The sequence below is a fragment of the Eretmochelys imbricata genome, chromosome 1 (genome assembly GCF_965152235.1).
Source record: "Eretmochelys imbricata isolate rEreImb1 chromosome 1, rEreImb1.hap1, whole genome shotgun sequence".
Lineage (NCBI taxonomy): Eukaryota > Metazoa > Chordata > Testudines > Cheloniidae > Eretmochelys > Eretmochelys imbricata.
In genome coordinates this window covers 258790658-258803549 of record NC_135572.1, presented here as the reverse complement: position 1 = coordinate 258803549, position 12892 = coordinate 258790658, and positions in this window count along the sequence as shown.

The following is a 12892-nucleotide window of genomic DNA, read 5'->3' as shown; positions in this document are numbered from 1 at the left end:
ACCCTGGTGTCTCATCTGGGCCGCTACCTCTGCAAAAACTTTTGGGAACACCCTGGGCCCTGTCGCAAGTGTAAAGGGAAAGATGCAGAACTGGCAGTGCTCTTGGCCAACCATGAACTGCAAGAACTTCCTGTGTGATGCATGACCGTCCACATGGAGATATGCGTCCTTTATGTCAAGAGCCATGAACCACACTCCCCTCCTGAAGGAAGGGGATTATAGGTGCCAGTACAATCATCCTGAATTTCACCTGATAAAAATATTGAGCTGCTGAAGATCCAGGATGGGTCTCCACCCTCTGTCCTTTTGAGGATTAAAAAATATGGGGAGTAGTCCCTTGGTACTGAGATGGCACACTATCACCCCCGCTGTAACAGATTTAACTTCCCCTTGAAAAATCAATTGGTGAAAGAGGGAGTCTGAGAGGTGGTTTGTGAGGAGGGAAAGAAAGGAATTCTATGGAGAATCTGTGATGAATAATCTCCAGAACCCAACTATCCATTGTGAGCTTGTTCCAACTGTGGGTGAAAAAAGTAAGATGGCCTCCAAAGAAGATGGGAAGCAAAACAGGTGGTATAGGTATGGTAAGCAGGTCTCTACTTGCATGTCAAAGGTGGCCCTTGGCCTGCAGCTGGGAGTACATGGAGGGTGTAGCAGCAATGGGAGCTGGAAAACGAGATCTCCAAGTCCTTAGTTGCTTACAAGGAGGTTCAGGTGGGGGCTGGCAGTATGGGATATGGGAAGGAGGTGGCCATGGTCTAATGGGCTGTTTCTGGTGTTCCTTCTGGGGGCTGGAGTGTAGATCTCCAGGTTGGATCTTGAGTCTTTGGACAGACTGCAAAGTCTCATCTGTCTTCACATTAAAAAGGTTGGACTCATCAAAGGGGAGGTTTTGAATAGTATTATGGCCCTCTCTTGGGAAGCCCAACAACTGGAGCCATGAGTCCCTTCGCATAGAATCATAGAACTGGAAGGGACTTCAAGAGGTCATCTAGTCCAGGCCCCTGCCCTCAAGGCAGGACTAAGTATTATCTAGACCATCCCTGACAGGTGTTTGTCCAACCTGCTCTTAAAAATCCCCAATGATGGAGATTCCACAACCTCCCTAGGCAATTTATTCCAGTGCTTAACCACTCTGACAGTTAGGAAGTTTTTCCTCATGTCCAACCTAAACCTCCCTTGCTGCAATTTAAGCCCATTGCGTCTTGTCCTATCCTCAGAGGTTAAGGACAACAATTTTTCTCCCTCCGCCCTGTAACAACCTTTTATGTACTTGAAAACTGTTATCATGTCCCTCTCTGTCTTCTCTTTTCCAGACTAAACAAACCCAATTTTTTCAGTCTTCCCTCATAGGTCATGTTTTCTAGACCTTTAATCATCTTTTGTTGCTCTTCTCTGGACCTTCTCCAGTTTGTCCACATCTGTCCTGAAATGTGGCGCCCAGAACTGACACAATACTCCAGTTGAGGCCTAATCAGCACGGAGTAGAGCAGAAGAATTACTTCTCGTGTCTTGCTTACAATACTCCTGCTAATATATCCCAGAATGATGTTTGCTTTTTTTGCAACAGCGTTAACACTGTAGACTCATATTTAGCTTGTGATCCACTATGACCCCCAGATCCCTTTCCACAGTACTCCTTCTGCAGCATCTACCGTGGCCTGGAGAACTACATTTGCCATCAATTTCCCTTCATCCAGAAAGTATTGGAACTGGGATTGATCTTCCATGGGGAGTTTACCTTTAAATTCAACAAGCCTGGTGTAGGTGTTAAAATTGCATTTAGCCTGCAGAGCTTGGTAATTGGCTATACAAAATTGGAGGCCTGCAGAGAAACCTTCCTACGCAGGAGGTCTAGCCTCTTTGACCCTTTATCCAGATTTCTGTTAGTGTTGTTGAGCTTTCTCCATAGCCACCTGTACTACCAGCAAATTAGGGGCAGGGTGGAAAAATAAAACATCAGAACTCCTGGCTGCCACAAAATAGCAATATGGCCTCATTGATCAGAAGGGCCACACTGGTCAGTCCCTTTGGCTGTAAAATGTCAAGGAGTCAGTGTTGGGGGTCATGGATTGCCTCTAACAGGATTTCTAAGTCATAAGTGACCCTTTGCAGTAACTCTTGAAATTGCCAATGATCATGTGGCAAGTGGGTGACAATGGGATGACTTCATCATCCAGAGTGGACAAGGAGGCCCTAGTCAGAACTGGGAGTACCAGTTCTGATTCCCCCCTCTCGGCAGCCAGTTCCATTGGTGTATGAGGAGGAAGAAAGTGGTATGACTCCCACGACAGGTCTGGGTGCCTGCCATAAGGATCACAGGAGCCTCCAATAAGGCCAAAAGAAAGGAGCCATCAGTAACAGAGGTTCCCATGGGAATTAATACCATGTATCCCTGAGGGGGCGGGGTCATAACCAGAGGAATAATAATGCTTCAGATATCTGTCTGGCATTTTGCACCTTCACAGAAATACTAGTGCAGCTATCTCCTCCAATTCTGAGGACAGTTCCACTGGCAGCGGTGGTACCATTGGTACTGAGATACTCCTGATCGATGGACAGGAACGTGGCCCCTCCTGCAACAATGGCAGTTTCTCCTCCTCTGGGGTAAGAACGTGTTAGTAGGGCAGGGTCCAAAAGAAATGGAGACTGCAGGTAGGGGGAAAGATATCCTCTGTTGTTACAAAGGTCTCTGTGTGGCCCATAGCTGCCTGAAGGGCCTGGTTCCTCCCTAATGGCGGGATGGTCTCTATATTGACAAGGTGGTACTGATGATGAATCCAGACCTGCACTCATGGATGAGACTGGTGAGTGCTTATCTTTCCACCCTGGTACCACAATCACTGCTGGAACTGGCAGATCCTCTTCTTTTGCACATTACCCTCTAGCCTGGGGGTGGAGGTGTCTTTGGTGCTAGTTTAATGGGTTCCATATGCGATGTTTCCCCCAACTGGAGTGGTTTGAGAAGGAAACGCGTTTGTTTCAGACGGTCTGCTGTGGGGATCTGTCCTTACACCCCTGGGAATATTTCTTACTCTCATGGGGAGCCCTGTGTGCTGAGTCCTTGGGCTTTGGTGGTGGTGGCTCCGTTTCATGGCTCATGCTTGGAGGGGCATGGCTAGCCAGCTGAGACTGATGTGTGTGTGTGTGGGGGGGGTGTTCCCAGGCTTGGGTCAGAGTGGGGCATAGCCTCTTCCATCAAGAGCTTCTTTAGGTGAAGCTCTTGGGGTTCTTTAGTTCTGGGCATAAAGGACTTGAAGATACTGCACTTTGAAGAGATGTGTATCTCACCCACATAATAGAGGCATCTAGAATTCGTAAGCTAAAACATATATTTACAATGAAGTTTTACAGAATGCGCAATAGCAAAGGACAGGATTCAGACTCAGGCCATGTGGCGGTAAGAAGGAACTGGAGAAGCGTCAACCCGTACTGTACCTCAAGCACACAAAATCAGATATAATTTTTTTTAACAGCAATGTCCATCAGAGCCACCCAGTGTGTCCTGTGCCTCCTTGTACTCCCACATGAAGGTATAAAAACGGGAGCAGCTGTGACCTTCACAGCTTGTCTTTAGTGCATTTAGACATGTATGTTTGGCCCGTGCCAGCTGACGTGAGCTCGCAAGGCTGTTTAAATTGTATTGTAGACATTCGGGGCTCAGGCTGCAGCCTAAGCTCTGGGACCCTGTGAGGTGGGAGGGTCCTAGAGCTTGGGCTGCAGCCTGAGCCTGAACATCTACACCGCAATTAAACAGCCTCTTAGCCCAAGCCCGTTAGCCCCAGTCAGCAGGCACAGGCCAGCCACAGGTTTTTAATTGCAGTGTAAACATACCCTTAGAGTCCTAGACACATATGCACTATCATAATTAGATTTGACTTTAGGTCATTTACTGTCAGCTTGGGGAGCCTTTCCTCTGAAAGGTAGGCTCTGGCCAATTAGTGGTTGATTATAACTCCTATGAACTTTATCATCTGTGATGATGTGAGGGATGGTTTCTCATAGATCACAAGGAGTCCTAGCTGAGAGAACTGAGAAAGGATATATCCCCAAGACTATTGCAGTCTCTTGTTGGGACCTGACTCTGATCAGTTAATCATCCAGGTATGGGTTTCTGTGATATGGTGCTGATCAGGAACTCCTGAGCTAGCCGTCTGTCACCCCAGCTCCAATTAAGGGAGGTAAACTGGAGCTGGCTAGAGAAACCTGCACCTGATTGGTGAAGGGAAAACAGCTGCCAGCCTAATTAGCCTGGGGCTTTTTACAGGCCCAGAGGAAGGAAGCAGGGGCGAAGCCAGTGAGTGGAATGAGAAAGGTAACTCTCCCCTCCTGGCTGCAGGACTGAGAAGCCCTTAAGGCTGAAACCCCCAAGAAGTATATGGTGAGAAGGTGGTGGGATTGCACGCTGTAAATAAACTGCACCAGTGATTGCTGAGACAGAAGGTCTCTGAGTGGTTTTTGGAATGGAGCAGAGGCAGGACCAAGGGGGGCCCTGCCACAGTCTCCTTAAATGTGCTGCCACTGCTAGGCATTTCTTGAAGACTCTTGGTGCCATAGAAAGTTCAGGGGGCAAAACCCGGTAGTAGTAATGCTTGGACCCCACTGTGACTCTTAGGGGTACTTCTTGTGGGCCAGATGGATAGCTATATGGAAGTATGCATCTTGCAAGTTGAAAGCAACAAAGTAGTCTTGAGCTTGAAGAGATGGGATGATGGAGGCAAGCGTTACCATCCTGAACCTGAGATGGCTTATATATTTGTTGAGTCTCCTCGTGTCAAGGAAAGAATGAAGATCCCCTTTCTTCTTCAGAATCAACAAGATGAAACAACGAGGCCACTTGACTGTACTAGGCTCTGATGAGAAGGGTCCCTGAAGAGAGACAGGGAAATGATGTGGGTAGGGGGTAAAAAGGGGAGTTGGATGGGGTAGCCATGCGCAATGATCTCTAAACACCCTTCTGTCCAATTTTATGATAGATCATGATAGAACACGGCAAGGCAGCTTCTGAAAGTAGCACTCACTTGACTGAATAGGATGTGGCTCATGACTATTCTGTCAAATTTACTGATGTGGTTTAGGAGCAAGGTGAGTTCTGGAGGACGAGGAGGGTTGGCTCCCTTTGTATCATGGTGATTTCTTGGCTTGATATTTAGGCTGCCTGTGATGGTAGGATGGCATCCATGGTTTTGACAGGGATTAAGGACAGTACAGCCTGTTGTATGGGTCTGGGGAGTAAATCTCCAGGGAGAACAGGACAGCTTTTGAATCATTCAGTAACTATAGAATGCTGTCTGCCTGCTCACTAAATAGCCCCATGCCCTCAAAGGGCAAATCCTTCATAATGGCCTGTACTTCTCTTGAGATACTTGATGCTTGGAGACACAATGCTCTGTGTATTGTCACCCCATTGGCCACAGACCTTGCTATGGTCTGGGAGGAATCAGTCACCACCTGTAATGTAGTCTTGGTCAAAGTGACCTTTCCTTAATTATATCTTAGTTCCTCCCTGCTGTTGTGCAAGAGCTTCTCTGGGAAAGTTGCCATCCTGCCCAAAGTTAGGAAGTCACAGTTAGCCGGTAAGTTCTGACAGTTAGCCACAGGCAGCTGGAGAGGCAGAGGAGTATGACTTTTTCCCCATGCAAGTTGAGCCATTTGGAGTCCTCCTTGACCTTGGGGTATTCTTGCTTAATTTCAATTTCTCTTGTACCGCTGACATAACTTAAGAAGCCTGGCTGGGGTAAGTACTCAAATCCTGCTGGAAGTACTTGGTATCTCTTCTCTACCTACTTTGCAGTAGGTGTCATTGGGGACAGAATCTGCCATAAAGCCTTAGCAAGGTCCAGCAGTTCCTCATTTGTGGAAAACACGATCCTGGCTGGACCAGAAGCTTATAAAAAATCAAATATCTCATGGGATTTCTCTGATATTGCTAGGTTTCAGAGTAACAGCCGTGTTAGTCTGTATTCGCAAAAAGAAAAGGAGTACTTGTGGCACCTTAGAGACTAACCAATTTATTTGAGCATAAGCTTTCGTGAGCTACAGCTCACTTCATCGGATGCATACTGTGGAAACTGCAGAAGACTTTATATACACAGAGACCTTGAAACAATACCTCCTCCCACTACCAGCAGGAGAGTGGGGTGGGAGGAGGTATTGTTTCATGGTCTCTGTGTATATAATGTCTTCTGCAGTTTCCACAGTATGCATCCGATGAAGTGAGCTGTAGCTCACGAAAGCTTATGCTCAAATAAATTGGTTAGTCTCTAAGGTGCCACAAGTACTCCTTTTCTTTTTTCTGATATTGCTGTGATCTCTATCTTTAGAGTGTCAGGAGCCTTCACATGGTCCTCCTGAAATGATTGATCATCATCAGGCACTGGTCCTAATGCCAAGGATGCCAATTCATCACAAAAGGCCTTTGGTGGCAATATGGGGCACTGGTGCTGCTCTGCCACTGGAACAAATTCTTCCCGATACCTTGGAGTGATCCTGTCTTCTTCCTCAACTGCGGTGTGAAACCAACCTCTTGATGCATGAGATAGTGGATCCCAGTAACACAATTAGGGCCATTGTTGCATACCATACAAGTATGGTTGATTCATTGAGTGGTTGGCCAATCAAGCATCAGCCCCAATGAGCCAGTTGTGGTGCAGCTCTGTAGGGGAAGCAAGCAGACCTTTCCATGGGGTCAACCACTGACCTCCTGGGAGAGGGTACTCTACTTGAATATGGGGAGAATGTATGCTCCAGTGATGGTGTAGAGATGTGGATCTCCACAAGCAGTGATGCAGCATAGAGCGGGTCTTGGTACTGGCATCTGTCCTGGTACCGCTATGGTTCTCGGGGTACCCAGGACTGTGTGTCACCTTGTTACCCCCTTCCTCTAACTTCTTGCCTGTGATAGCTGGGTATTAGCTCCCTAACACCACCAGCTTAACAGCCACTCAACCACTCTCCTCAGGATTATGCCAGCCCTTTCTTCTCCTTGCTGATTGACAAGTCCCCTTGAAGCATTCCCCTGTGCTAGGTATCTAGCCCGACACTGGCTACTCACAGAAATCCCAGATCCTCAGCTCTCAAAGGAATAGTATACCCCGGTTTTACCTTAAATCACTGCTACTGTACAACACACAGCACTTATGAGCACTTATAATAAAATATTTATTTAAAAAAATAGAGGTTCCACTGGAAACAAAAGAATGACAGAAATAAATGGTTGTAACACAAAACAAAATAATAAAACACGAAGTAGGGCCTACACTTATTAATAGTTACTTTTTCCTATCCAATGAAGTAGGTTTTCCCTTCAGAGTTCAGCTGGTTGCAGAGCTGGCTAGCTTCACAGGAACCAGGTTCCAAACCTTCATGAAAAACACCTGTTCAACAATATGTCTTCTCAGTAAATGATGCAAAGTGTCTTTCTTGACCTCATATACTGGATCAGTCTTTTGCCTTTATTCACAGACAGGGTCATCCCCAGCCTCTTATAATGTTCCTATTAACCTCCAGGTGGTTTTGATTATTTGGAGTTGTCTTTGATAGTTTTCCATTGACTGTTCTGAGATGAGGCAACGGTAGACAATGGAACCTTGCATTATATCAGCAGTTCTAGGGAAGGGTGACAACTCCTTCCCACTTGAACAGACCATCACTGAGACATATGATTTTCTGATGACTAACTTTTATTCCAAGGACCATAAGGCACAGTTTTCAATGTAGTTACATTATTCCTAAAATATTTCCCATACACACATCTCACAATGATTATGAATATCGTTGAATTATAAGCTTTCAGTAGAGACCTCACCTACCACCTTTCCTCGATAAATTCCAGGAAAGTAGTGTATTAGATGGAGTGAGTTTGTCAGGTCTGATATAGGAGTTGCTTGTAAAGAACCTTTGCCCACTGGTACTAATGGGCCTCTGTCACAGATACTGGCAGGTGTTTCAGCACCAATGGTGGTTCCAGTTCTCCCCGACTCATTCTCTGTGTTCACTGTTGATGCTGAGAGGTGCATGACCAGATTCATGATTTGTGTCACTGTAGGCTGCTCCTTATCCCAAGCCCTCAACACTGTATGAGGCCTGATCGATTTCTCTCCAGAGGCTCTGGATGGTCTGTCATTATAGAAGGACACCAAGCTCTACCTGGTGCCTGTGCATTCAGACCAGCCCCTTTTGATGCCAGACTTCGATACCAGAGGTGCTTAGTTCCTGTTTTGATGTTGTTGACGCAGGAGTCATCTTTTGTGCCGAAGTGATGGTACCTGGTTGCTTTTCGGTGCAGTCTTCTTTGTGCCAGTTTTCACTGTAGCTTGTCTGCCAGATGAGGTACTGGATGATATTGGCTTGTCCACTAGCAAGATCTTGGAGGTCATCTCCTCAGGTTCCAAGGAGACATTTGTGGATTGTTCCAGAAGATGGATGGGAACACTGGTAAGTATGGTTTAATGCAAAGGCATGGGGAAGCGTAAATAAAAAAATCCTCTCTAAGATCTCTATAATAGTTGCAGAAATAAATCCCACAAATTTCTACTTTTAAATGCCAAGAAACTAGAGGTAGGAAAATTATTGAAAGTTACAATCTGGTTCTGATTCAGCTCTTCATCCATAAATAAAGATGAGCCAAGGAAAAGCCAAGATAGTTAAATACTTTTCTCATTATTCCTTGTCAGCCACTGTGACGTTATATATATTTATATATTCAACTTATGTATTTTCTTTTTGTATTTGGCTAGTCAGCTCAAATGGTTCAGCTCATGTTTTGGCTCATAGAGCCAAACTAGACCCTTTGGCTTGACTCTATCTGGAAACTTTCTGGATTGTACAGTTTTATAGCAAGATGGTTTGAATTTCTGAGATCTTCTAAAACAAATAAGGATAACACCTATCAAAACAGCTTCATGATGTCATGCTGTGTGTCAGGGGAAGGAGCAAGATAATGCTATAGTTGTTCTGTGCTTGCTTCAGAATAAACTAAACATCAAGCTCAGAAAACTTTCCTATAGTTGAAGCCTCCTCCATTTTTACCCAACTATGGAGTTTTTCCTTTAGTAATCATGCCTAGGAAGAGCCAGTTAAAAGAAATTCAATAAGTGATCTAACCCAATAATTGTTTCTCTCTTACTGTACAACTTCTTCATTCAGAAATAAACGTGTACACCAAGTTTTATACCCTCTGGTTGAGATCTTCAATTTCCTCTTAAGAATAATGAGTGGCAGAAAACACTTGAATACCCCTTTGAAGCTTCTAGTGGCAACATGTGCAGGCAAATGCAGTACACTGCATACTATTCAGATTTTACTATCTTCCTTCAGTGCTGAACAAAAGACGTCCAGATCTACACTTAAGAGTAGGTACACACAGGGTGAAATTCACCCACATGCAGCGGTACAGCACAAGTCCTGTGGAAAAAATAGGCCTTGTGTGGGGCTCTTTGCACAGGGATGAACTTCATCCAGAATATAGTGCCACAGGAGAATCTAGATGGCACTAACAAGAGGCAGCTGTTGCCATTTAAAAAAAAAAAAGATGAGAAGTGTTGGTAAAACTGAGACAAAATATAACTTAAGAGGAAAATATTAAATGCAAACAATTTTCTATAGCATGCTCAAGATTAATAAAATCATAACTCTATAAAAACAGACCATTAACTCTGAATATGGAGCAAAAACCAATGTTAGTGGCTAAGGAAGGATAACTGAAAAACAGTATGCTAATGTAGAAATGATCACTGAACAGGGATTTTGGCACTACATTCTAAAATTCAGTAATTTTTTAATATTTAAATATTCATTCAACAGTATGTCACACTATACTGTTTATTGCTTTTCATTTCATTTAAGTCTTAAAAAAACTCTGTAAAAAACAGAAAAAGTTTACCTGGTTTTATTTATTGCTCAGAAACAGACAGTGCTTATTAGGCTCAAAAGCTCAGAAATGAAAATTAAGAACTAACTTACTGAATGAATGAAAAATGAATAAAAACTAACTTACGGAAACAAAATGTATACTAAATATTTATTTTTATAGGAATGCAAACAGAATAAAAGATAAGTTTCAGCCATATTAAGTGTCATTGACCAAATTTATTTACTTTTGCATTTCACATCAGATTTTAGATTGTCCGATTTCACAGTAACACGATTCCATGTAAAAGCAGGAGGAGTTACTTAAAATAACGGTAAATTACTGATGTAAACAGTACTAAAAAGAACTAAGTTAATATTAAGTGAAAAGAAAAGGCCAATTGATAACAGACAAGATTTTAGGCAGCAATTTATAATATGAATTTAGTTATCATAATTTAAAACATTTTAGTTTTCTGCCAGAAGTGGAGTATTTGAAGCCTAAAAGGAAAAATATGCATTTTATTTAGATTGTGAACACCTAGATACATTGGGCACAGATGCACCCATTGAATTTGTGAGGCTGCAGAATGACAGAAGCTACCTTGTGCTCAGGCTCTGCAGCCATGGAAGCTACTCCAAATCTGGAAAAGCTAAGTATGCTCTCTATGGTCTGTACTGACCAGAGTTTATGATTTTACCTGATTCTACAGCCATGTATAGCAATTATGCTTTTTGTAATGTGAGTTGGAGACCCTAATGAGCATGTTCCATTTTCTTCAATTATCAGACAGACACTGCTGAATTTTAAAAGGGACCAAGGGTTGTATTTTTGGTCTTCCCTCAACTGACAGCTTTGTTTTAGCAGTTAACCAAGGAGGCAGTCTTAGGTCTTTTAGCCCATAAAAAAAATTGGCATTCATTTTGGTGACAGCGTACGCCCTAGTTTTTAGATAATAGGACTCCCCCCGCCCTCCCTAAACAATAGCAACTGTAGAGTCCTTAGTAACAGCAACGAGGAAAGGAAAGTGCCCTTCCCAACTCATAGATAAAAAGTGTTTTTTTTATTTTCTTAAAAAGGTTCAACCCAAGCCAAAGCCTATCTTCCTTCCTCCCTCAGCCATGCAAGGATGGATTATAGCTTTAGGATTTCATGCTGGCCACAAGAGAGCAAAGAGAGGAGCCTGCTATTTTGTTCAAACTGGTTCAAATGGATCCAAAACATGAACTTTTTTGTTTGCTTGAGATTGAAAGCATTTGGTAAACTTCTATTTTTAAGTAAGTTTTCATGAATCTCTGATGACATTTATTATAATTGGCTGGAATAAAGACAGGCACTAGTCCAGGTCCCTCTTTGGTGCCAGTCAATGGTGGAGAGTCTGCCTGTGGAAAATATCAGAAGATACCTGCTGATAAAGAAAAAGTGTCAGTGAAAGAAACCACAAAAAGGGTTTGATGCAAAAGTGAATTTTTGCTAAATATAAAAAGTGGGGTTATATATTAAAAAAGTAAGCAAAGAAGTAAATATTAAAGAGAAATTGGGAAGTGGGAGGTGCTCATTTTTTGTTTACTCAGCTGCTTGGACAGTTTCCTGATGGTTTGGTAAGTTGCTCTGACTACCTGTGTGCCATGTGCATGCAGATACCTCTTAAAGACTGGAGTAAGGGTGTGTCAGAGCTTGTTTAAGACTGGCACAATGACCTGGACATAGGTAGGCCAGCCTGCCATTCAGTGCAGTGTTCAGGAACCATAGGCCAATGGGCAGTCCAAAGACAGGAGCCATGGGGCAAAAGTCAGAGCTGGGGGTCAAACAGGAATCACAAGCCAAAGCTGAGGGTCAGTAGCATAAGGTCGGAGCTGGAGCAGTCAAAACCAGGCTGACAGAGTTCTGTGACCAGAACGAGGCTGAGGGCAGACGCCAGGTACAGGGCAGGGTTAAAGTCAGGAACTGGAGATGAGACCGAAAGTCAGGTATTGAATAAGAAGGTCTGCAGCTGCAGCACCCACCCAGAATCCACCTTGTTGCACAGACAACTTCCTGTTTCTCTCTCTAGTTTAGAAGTGTAACCAGCCCAATCAGGGACTCTGGAGCAACTCCAGTCAGATCCCTGTGGGTAGTATGTTTGGTGGAGTGCAGGGCCTTAGGGCTCCCAATTCTCCTGTCATTACTATAGCCATCCAGTGGTGTTGGGGATGCAGCAGTGGCCTACGGGCCTGGGTTCAGGACCCGCAGATCCGCACAAGGTGGATAAACTAGTCCAGAGGTACTAGTCTAGAACTAGTCCAGAGGTACAAGGTCACTGTGCAGATGGCCCTAGCATCAAATAGATCCCTTAGGGATCTGCTAGGTCTGGGCAGGCCCCTTACACTTTCCCCATGTGGGGGACAAATGCTTTCCCTCAAATAGCAAAATGTGGAGGAATCTCCACAGAAATTTCTTTCCATAGACCTTTATCGTGTTTCTAAACACAGGAGGGGATAATAGAGCATTCAATCTGGAAGAGTCTGTGAGGCAAAAATTGAAGTTTCTATCTGGAGTGGGAGAGGGAGGAACATCTGAAATTATGATCTGGGTACTAACCTATTGGTGTTCCCAGCTGATCCTTTCAGATGGGAAACTGCCTCCAAACTCTGCAAATACATGGATCAGCAATGAGTGAGGACTGCCAGCTAGATCTTCAGATAAAAAGGTACACAATTTACTGAACACAAGTTAAAGGTTTCAGCTTTGCCTGTATTAAGACAATGGTAGTATTTTAAATCATTGCTACCTTCAAAGTTTTTTTCAACTCTTTTCCCAAGAAGATTTGAAAATCAATTTCACTTTAAAATAGAGTAGACCAGGGTTTAAAACAAAACAAGTTACTTTGCTGACCCTCCTTCTTACATGTGTAAATTAGTTCTTTTCTAAAACTGCCTTAAGTGAAAAGTAAGGCCTGATTTAAAAAGAGCATGTGTAGAGATTATGGTATCCTGTGAATTTTGCTAAAATTGATCCATTAAAAGGAACTACTAATCTGTACTGTTCTGAAAGTCTACAAAG